Here is a 10,722-nt window from a genome sequence, read left to right on the forward strand (position 1 = left end):
ATCTTACTATAAAAGCCTATATTCAACAAAACTTGAAAATCTACAGGAAATGGACAATTTCCTAGACAGATACCAGGTACCGAAGTTAAATCAGGAACAGATAAACCAGTTTAACAACCCCATAACTCCTAAGGAAATAGAAGCAGTCATTAAAGGTCTCCCAACCAAAAAGAGCCCAGGTCCAGACGGGTTTAGTGCAGAATTCTATCAGACCTTATTAGAAGACCTCATACCAATATTATCCAAACTATTCCACAAAATTGAAACAGATGGAGCACTCCCGAATTCCTTCTATGAAGCCACAATTACTCTTATACCTAAACCACACAAAGACCCAACAAAGAAAGAGAACGTCATACCAATTTCCCTTATGAATATCGGCGCAAAAATACTCAATAAAATTCTGGCAAACCGAATCCAAGAGCACATCAAAACAATCATCCACCATGACCAAGTAGGCTTCATCCCAGGCATGCAGGGATGGTTTAATATACGGAAAACCATCAACGTGATCCATTATATAAACAAACGGAAAGAACAAAACCACATGATCATTTCATTAGATGCTGAGAAAGCATTTGACCAAATTCAACACCCCTTCATGATGAAAGTCCTGGAAAGAATAGGAATTCAAGGCCCATACCTAAACATAGTAAAAGCCATATACAGCAAACCAGTTGCTAACATTAAACTAATTGGAGAGAAACTTGAAGCAATCCCACTAAAATCAGGAACTAGACAAGGCTGCCCACTCTCTCCCTACTTATTCAATATAGTTCTTGAAGTTCTAGCCAGAGCAATCAGACAACAAAAGGAGGTCAAGGGGATACAGATCGGAAAAGAAGAAGTCAAAATATCACTATTTGCAGATGATATGATAGTTTATTTAAGTGATCCCAAAAGTTCCACCAGAGAATTACTAAAGCTGATAAACAACTTCAGCAAAGTGGCTGGGTATAAAATTAACTCAAATAAATCAGTAGCCTTCCTCTACACAAAAGAGAAACAAGCCGAGAAAGAAATTAGGGAAACGACACCCTTCATAATAGACCCAAATAATATAAAGTACCTCAGTGTGACTTTAACCAAGCAAGTAAAAGATTTGTACAATAAGAACTTCAAGCCTCTGAAGAAAGAAATTGAAGAAGACCTCAGAAGATGGAAAGATCTCCCATGCTCATGGATTGGCAGGATTAATATAGTAAAAATGGCCATTTTACCAAAAGTGATCTACAGATTCAATGCAATCCCCATCAAAATACCAATCCAATTCTTCAAAGAGTTAGACAGAACAATTTGCAAATTCATCTGGAATAACAAAAAACCCAGAATAGCTAAAACTATCCTCAACAATAAAAGGACTTCAGGGGGAATCACTATCCCTGAACTCCAGCAGTATTACAGAGCAATAGTGATAAAAACTGCATGGTATTGGTACAGAGACAGACAGATAGACCAATGGAATAGAATTGAAGACACAGAAATGAACCCACACACCTATGGTCACTTGATTTTTGACAAAGGAGCCAAAACCATCCAATGGAAAAAGGATAGCATTTTCAGCAAATGGTGCTGGTTCAACTGGAGGTCAACATGTAGAAGAATGCAGATTGATCCATGCTTATCACCCTGTACAAAGCTTAAGTCCAAGTGGATCAAGGACCTCCACATCAAACCAGACACACTCAAACTAATAGAAAAAAAAAACTAGGGAAGCATCTGGAACACATGGGCACTGGAAAAAATTTCCTGAACAAAACACCAATGGCCTATTCTCTAAGATCAAGAATCGACAAATGGGATCTCATAAAACTGCAAAGCTTCTGTAAGGCAAAGGACACTGTGGTTAGGACAAAACGGCAACCAACAGATTGCGAAAAGATCTTTACCAATCCTACAACAGATAGAGGCCTTATATCCAAAATATACAAAGAACTCAAGAAGTTAGACCGCAGGGAGACAAATAACCCTATTAAAAATGGGGTTCAGAGCTAAACAAAGAATTCACAGCTGAGGAATGCCGAATGGCTGAGAAACACCTAAAGAAATGTTCAACATCTTTAGTCATAAGGGAAATGCAAATCAAAACAACCCTGAGATTTCACCTCACACCAGTGAGAATGGCTAAGATCAAAGACTCAGGTGACAGCAGATGCTGGCGAGGATGTGGAGAAAGAGGAACACTCCTCCATTGTTGATGGAATTGCAGACTGGTAAAACCATTCTGGAAATCAGTCTGGAGGTTCCTCAGAAAATTGGACATTGAACTGCCTGAGGATCCAGCTATACCTCTCTTGGGCATATACCCAAAAGATGCCCCAACATATAAAAAAGACACGTGCTCCACTATGTTCATCGCAGCCTTATTTATAATAGCCAGAAGCTGGAAAGAACCCAGATGCCCTTCAACAGAGGAATGGATACAGAAAATGTGGTACATCTACACAATGGAATATTACTCAGCTATCAAAAACAACGAGTTTATGAAATTCGTAGGCAAATGGTTGGAACTGGAAAATATCAACCTGATTAAGGTAACCTAATGACAGAATGAAAAACATGGTATGCACTCACTGATAAGTGGCTATTAGCCCAAATGCTCGAATTATCTTAAATGCACAGAACACATGAAACCCAAGATGGATGATCAAAATGTGAATGCTTCACTCCTTCTTTAAAAGGGGAACAAGAATACCCTTGGGAAGAAATAGGGAGGCAAAGTTTAGAACAGAGGCAGAAGGAACACCCATTAAAAGCCTGCCCCACATGTGGCCCATACATATACAGCCACCCAATTAGACAAGATGGATGAAGCAAAGAAGTGCAGACCGACAGGAGCCGGATGTAGATCTCTCCTGAGAGACACAGCCAGAATACAGCAAATACATAGGCGAATGCCAGCAGCAAACCACCGAACTGAGAATAGGACCCCCGTTGAAGGATTCAGAGAAAGTACTGAAAGAGCTTGAAAGGGCTTGAAACCCCATATGTACAACAATGCCAACCAACCAGAGCTTCCAGGGACTAAGCCAATACCTAAAGACTATACATGGACTGACCCTGGACTCTGACCTCATAGGTAGCAATGAATATCCTAGTAAGAGCACCAGTGGAAGGTGAAGCCCTGGGTCCTGCTAAGACTGAACCCCCAGTGAACTAGACTGTTGGGGGGAGGGCGGCAATGGGGGGAGGGTTGAGAGGGGAACACCCATAAAGAAGGGGCGGGGGAGGGATTAGGGGGATGTTTGCCCGGAAACCGGGAAAGGGAATAACACTCGAAATGTATATAAGAAATACTCAAGTTAATAAAAAAAATAAATAATAAAAAAAATGAAGCAAAGACCTACCAGCTTTGAGATGACACAGGAAAGAATTGAATCCTGTTTAACATGAGCTGAGGCTCTTGTCCTCTCTGCACCTTTTTCTCTAGATGCTCTGTGTTCATTCTGTTTCTTGAATACAGTTACTGAAAACCTACTGTGTGTAAGGGTTGACATGCATTCATGTATATCTCAATACCTCCCCTAAACATTAGCTGGTTCAACCCTAAATATTTTAGGAAACTGAAGCTCAGCAAATGAAGATGCTTTCCACATAATCACACAACATGTTTGCAGTAGATGGAGTAGGTTTCACTTCCAATTCTTAAACCTCCTCTTTGTACATCATGATAAATATTCTTGCTGGAATAATTCTTCTCCAGTGACAGTGCAATGCAAAATTATAGGGGTTGCTATTAGCTGTATCTTTAATGTTCATATATGTCGACAGTTTGTCACTGAGTGTTTACTATACATAAATACCATCTAGTCTAGAGAATTCTTTAAAGTCCAAACAGAAATGAGGGCTGATGTAATAATTGTAAGAAAATCTTGGACACTAGGAGCAGTTATGTTTTGCTCTCCAGATTATGGATCACTGGTTTGGAGGTACAGAACAGCTGTGCCCTCATCTCACACACAGAAGAGTTTTCAGATTCCTGTTCTTCAGACAACCATTGGATCTGCCAAAAGACCCTGAAACATGTCTGAAAACCTGTGTTGTGACTCTTGATTGTGAATCTCATCTTGATTACTTCACTGTCCACATCAGATCTCTGCACTGAACATTGTCTGCTGTTGGCCCACCCAGGGCATAGTCAATGGCAGAAAGCATGGACTCTAAAACCACTGTGACTTTTACTGGTGCTCATCTCCAGTTTATTATGTAAAGGTACACAGACACAGATGCACCATTCTAGGAGAGAATTCTACAAAAAGAAGCACAGGCCAGCAGGGGGCACTGGAGGCTTTGAGTGGCCCTTGCATATCTCTGTGTCTTAGGTCATCTATAGACTGCTGTGTAAAACTCTATGTAAAGTCTGGATTTTAACCCCACTCCCCCTGCAAGTCATTTCACATTTGGGCTGTAGAACCTTGATTAAAAGTCTTGTTCTTACCCATAAAGAAGGGGAGGGGGAGGGATTAGGGGGATGTTTACCCGGAAACCGGGAAAGGGAATAACACTCAAAATGTAAATAAGAAATACTCAAGTTAATAAAAAAAAAAAAGAAAGAAAAAGAAAAAAAAAGTCTTGTTCTTGACTGACAGCAGAGGGTCAGAGTTGAGGATCTTGAGAGGGGAAGAGTTTGTATTGATGGAGACTTGCAAATTAGTTGATTAATAATAGACTAATACTGTGACAATGAGTGTGACTTTGTGTAAACTGAAGTCTGGCCATATGATACCTCTTACCCTGTGATGATGTACCAGTAGACTCTGGGCAGATGGTGGTCCATTGATACTGGGCTTATCAGTCTCCTGAGCTGTGTGAAAGTGAGATGTCTTCTTCCCCAGTGTCCTGTTAAAACAATAACAAAAACATCATCAACAACAAAAACAACAACAACAACGACAAGAACAAGATTTAGACAAGGACTTCTCTCTTTCCACTGTCCACAGGCATCCCATTTATTTTTTCATCACTTCTTTCTTCCACACATCTCTATAATTTATTGATTATGTACAATTCATAGGAAGTATGCAGTTACATATTTGGTAATTGTAGTAGAAAATAAATGGCATCTTTTTAATTTTTAAGTTAGAGAAATTTTCAAAAATAAGCATTCTGATAAATATTTTGGATGTCCTCTTCTTTAAAAAATCAAAACAAACAAACAAATAAACCAAAAACCAAAAAATGAAAAACTTTGGACAAAGTTTCCATTGTAATCAGAAAAAAAAGATTGTATTTACTGTGTAAGAGACGTAATGAAATTTCTTAGAATAAATACCTACAGACTGTCATCACTAAATATGAAATGTAATAAAATTTAAGCATGTGCTTTGATCTAAGTAGAATCTCAATTAAAATTATTTCTAAATTAAAATTATTATTTAGAATGTATGGTTGTTCCCCTTTCATGTGTGTCTGTGTACTATGTAGGTGCAGTGCCCTTGGAAGCAAGAAGCAGGATTGGATCCCTTAGGATTGGAGTTATAGATGGTTGCAAGCTTCAATGTGGGTAATACTCTTGGACATCCACTGTGAAACAGTTTTGTCTACACATCGATGGTTCCTAATACTCAAGAATTCCTACAACTGATCTGGAATACCTTTCCCCAGGATTTCAGAGATAGTCCTCATCTTTTGGACTAAACATTCACTAAAGACTGAGTCTGTCTCCTTCTTTTTCCTCTTGTCTCTCCCATTTTGCCTCCTACCTGCTTCAGAATATCAATAACCTTTGATGTAGCACTTCTCTCTGATAGCAAATCTGACAAACCTTGCTCAATTTCCTCAGCTTCTAAAGTTTCTGGCTCTCGCCACCTTTCAACTCTTCTCTCCCAATTCACCTACCTGATATTCTCTCTCACATCAATCCCAAAACACTTCACTTTAAACTACCTTGCTCATCTCTGCTCCTTATCTCTGCCCTCATGACCACTTTCGTCCACCTGTGGGTCCCCAGTACATCCTCTATACCAAGCCTCTTCTGGGTCTCTTCTTTCCTCACATCCACAAACAATTCCTTAATTTAAAATGGTCTCTTTTTTACTTCAGCTATCTCCCATACATATGCCTAACTTTGCATCTGTACACTTCCAAAACACACAAATACTTCATAAGCCTGACCCTTGCCTCTGTCACCTACCTCTCCAAAAACCTTGACAGCATCGTCCATGGCTGACCTCCCTTTCTCCATGTCACAGCCCCTCTGTTCACCTCTAAACATAAAAACAAACAAAAAACAACAAAAAAACAACAACAAACCCCACTACCAACAACAAAACTACAAACTCTTGGATTCCCTCTTAAAATCTATTGATCTCTGTCAAAAGCTATAGATTCCTTCCCACAGTTTTTTCCCACCAAGATCTCCCTTATCTCCTAGTGCTCAACCACTGTCTTGGATTCCATCCCTCCAAATTCCCAAAATTCACCATTCAAATTTCTTACCTGTCTGCCCCTCATTCATCCCTTTACCCCAATGTTCCCCTGATCCTTTAAACTTCTATGGAAAAACTCTGAGAGGCCTCCTACCCCATCCCTCTCATATAGAAGAGAGTTCTTTATCAATCATATCCACATTTTGTGTAGATGACAGTTCCTTCCTGTCAAATGGCCACATCAGACTGACCTCTCCATTGTCAGTATTCATCCTTACCCTCAGGCTGTTGCTCCTCCTTTAAGATTACATGTTGCCCACAAATCTCATCTTCTCATTCTCCAACTTTTCCTCATGCTAAATGCTTACCAGACATCCACTGCCAACTGACTCCTCCAAATTCATTAACTGTCCAGACAGTAAACACTCAGAACAAACCCTATACTCCCAACAAGATATAGCTAAGCCCAAGCCATCTCCTATCCAACCATGGCCAAAACTTCACTTGGATCATGGTCATCCAAAAAACCTTCCTAAGCTTCACTGATTCCCCTTCAATACCTCCCATTGCTTACTCAGTGTTCATCATGCTAGAAAGAGTATATCGATCTTTAACAATTCTCAACTGGACATAGGTTTGGACTGCTGGCTGTGCCTGGATGCTAAACCATAATGACATGTTGGGAATTAACCTTATCAAATAATAAGCTCCACTTCCAATCCTAACAACTATAAATAGGACTAATTTAAGCTCCCTCTGAGGGACCTCAAGGGAAAGTGCCTATTTAATATGCCCATGATATCCCCAAGATGATTTGTCCTGTGCAGATTTTCATAGTGTCAGACACCACATAGGAAAGTCTATCACAAGCAAGTTTTCTGGAGATAGTCCACCATTTTGCATGGCTCTGATGGATGTGTTCTGAGATGCAGGAATCTCAGAGTCTTCATCCCAGGGTTGTTTCTTGCTGTTGATATGCCTTTCTTGTCATCATTACATAGCCTAGTTATTTCTGGGCCTCAGCACATTCTACTGGGCAGATCTCCGGCAGAATCAATGTGAAGATATACTTTCATGTATTAATGCTGTGTAAATGAATTTCATATTTGATGATCTTGATTTTATAGACAATTCCAAAATTGTTACAAATTATCTCAAACCTCCTACAGAATAAAAGGTGTGAATAGAGCTCTGTAAACTTTTATGTATGAGGGACTAATTGCTCTAGGAAAAGGAAGCAGGCTTGGAACAAATTTACAATCAAGGAAAACATACCTTCTAGGTTAGGAGTGAGGCCACTATCTTGTATTAAAGGTCATAAAGTGGGAATGGGCATATTATTGTAGATTCAAGGACAGAAAATAAAGAATGGACTAGGTTATCTATACAAGACTTAAAAACAATGAAATACAAGGCAGGTGATTTATCTTTTGACAAAACCATGCTAATTTATGATATAAAATATTGCTTTAAACTTATAATGAACGTATGGAAGTAGAAAAAGATAATGAATGTTTAGTGTGGTACTAGTCTTAATAGAAAGATATGCAAATAATTATGCTATAATTTCTTAATGCTTATCGATCTATTACATGGACTATTTATTGCCTTAAACATTCAATGAACTTATGGAAGAATAAAATGCTTTTAAAAAACACTGCATAATCAATTATCCTGAGAAAGTATAAAATCCAAGAACAATAATAAAGTTGTGGTGTTGCCTTATCTACTACATCCACTGTGCATATGGTTATCTATTTGAGCCTCTCTCTCTCTCTCTCTCTCTCTCTCTCTCTCTCTCTCTCTTCTTTCTTTCTTTCCTGTCTGGATCACAAAGAGTTAATGAACTCTGAACCTCTTACCTGGCCAGTGAGCCATCCCTGAGCCAAAGAGGAAAAAAAAACCCAAGTAAGTTTCTTGTCCCTTGCTGCTCTCAGAAGGAGTTAATTGTCAGAAGTCAATAGCTGTTGGCTCCTGAATAACAAGAGAGAATTAGATTTCCAGAAGTCATCAGCTTTTTGCCCTGATTGCAGTTGCCACTCTCTTGCCTTCCGTGAGTACCTGAATGTTGAGCAGGACCTGGGCATTGTATCCAGATACCTCAGTATACCAGGAATGGCAGTCAAGTGTACTTTAGACCCAGAGACTACCTAGCTTTCTTTCGCTAATAGTTTTACTTCTGAATTTGCATTGGAGGAGAACCAACACCTTTTTCTGTCTCATACACGTTAAATGACAAGTGTTCGTCTACAATGGAGAGGGGTCTAACTAATTATAGGACCTGGAACCCTCATGTGGTGTGAGCTGTCTCCATTCTCATTTCCCTGTTGGTTGGAGTAGGCACGGCAGGCTACAATGCAGTTTAAATTTCAACCCTATTCGTGGGGTTTAAAGACCACTGAGGGATTCAGTGTTCTAGTAGACATAGATTGGAGTCATTTGGAAAATTCTGCTTCCCATATGGAAGCCCAGTTTGACTCTTTAGCTGAGGCTGTTATTCAGAATTGAAAAGAATTGGACGTCGTTTTTAGGAGACAAGGAGACCTCTGCATGACATTGGGAGAAACTTGTTGCTTCCATGCCATTCAGTCAGGAATAATTAGATAAAATTTAACCATGGTCAAAACAACTATCAGGGAAAAAGAAAAGAGGCATCAAGATTCTAAACTGGTACCAACCTTTGTTCTCCTTGTCTACTTATAACCATGACTAGGTAATTAATCCTGTTTTTCCTAGCCGTCAGTATAAGACCCTGCTTGCTCAACTGCCTACTTAGCTGTATAAGACAGAGAATAAATTCTGTTGAAGCATTAGTTCTAAGGAGATGGTATAACTTCTTGCACTAAGGTGAATCCATGTGTTGACCATGTCCATAGAAACAGTGGGGAATGTGACAGGCCTTCCAGAGCTTAGTAGGTCACTAAGTTTAGTACAAGTGACACACTGATGGAATTACACTTCGTCTTGGAAACCAGCATGCTGACAGTACTGCCTCCCAAAATGAGAACAAAAATCTAATCCATCAAAATCCATAGTTTAGAAAAATTCTCTACTTACAGTATTATTGGTTTTTAGTTTTGTAGTTTGCAGTTTGCTTCTGGGTAAGTGTTCTTGCTGAATGAGGTGTGTTAACCAAGTATGTTGTTTTGTTCTCAAAAGCTCACCCTGGGAAAGAAAAGACTTCACTGCTGTCCCGATCAGGCAGTTTAGTTGCCAGGTGGCTAATATAGACTTTTTATTGGCTTGAATCTGTGTCTGAGTGTTCTTTTCTGGTAAGTAGCCCACAGCACCTGAGCAAGTAGATAGCAAAAAATAATCAAGCTCAGAGCCGAAATCAATAAAATAGAACAAATGAACAAAACATTCAAAGAATCAATAAAAAAATATTCAGTTCTTTGAGAAAATCAACAAGATTCACAAACCCTTACCAAATTAAAGGACACCTGAGAACATATAAATTAACAAAATTAGAGATAAAATACACATATAATAGCAGACAATGAAGAAAGGCAGGACTAATAAGGACATACTTTAAAATCTGTAGTATATGTAATTGGAAAACTTATAAGACATGGATAAATTTGTTGACATATATCACTTATAAAAGTTAAATCAAGATTAGGCAGGCATTTAAACAGACCTATAATTCCTAGTGAAAAAGAAGCAGTAATCAAATGTCTATCAACCAAAAAAAAGAACCTGGGTCAGATTGATTTAGAACAGAATTCCACCAGACTTTTATAGAACTAATGCCAAGACTCCCCAAATTATGCCCTAAAATATAAAGAGAAGAAACATTGTATAATTTTTTTACAAACAAGTCCACAATTATCCTGATACCTGAGATATCTAACACCCAACAAAGAAAAAGTTATCATTGAACAATTTTCCTTATGAATATAGATTTAAAAATTCTCAAACTGAATTGTAAGAACAATCAAAAAGATCATCTCCCATGATCAAGTATGCATCATATCAGAGTCATGGGTATGGTTCAAGATATATAAATCTATTCAATATTACTTACCAGATAAACAGAGTAAAAGACAAAGCTATGTGATCATCTCATTAGATGAAAAAAAGGCATTTTGAGAAAAATCCAACATACATCCATGATGAAAGCGAACATAAGAAAGGCAGTTTGTAGTCAACACCCTGCCAACACAAAGCTAAACAGAGAGAAAATCAAGCATTTCCACAAAAATAAGGAACAAGATAAGATTTTCTACCCTCTCCATCCCTATTCCATACAATACTTGAATGGTTAGCTAGAGCAATAATGCAACAGAAGGAGATCAAGAGGATGCAAATAAGAAAGGAAGGAGTCAAAATACCTTCATCTGCAGATTACATG

Source organism: Rattus norvegicus, chromosome 4 (genome assembly GCF_036323735.1).
Source record: "Rattus norvegicus strain BN/NHsdMcwi chromosome 4, GRCr8, whole genome shotgun sequence".
In the NCBI taxonomy this organism is placed as follows: domain Eukaryota; kingdom Metazoa; phylum Chordata; class Mammalia; order Rodentia; family Muridae; genus Rattus; species Rattus norvegicus.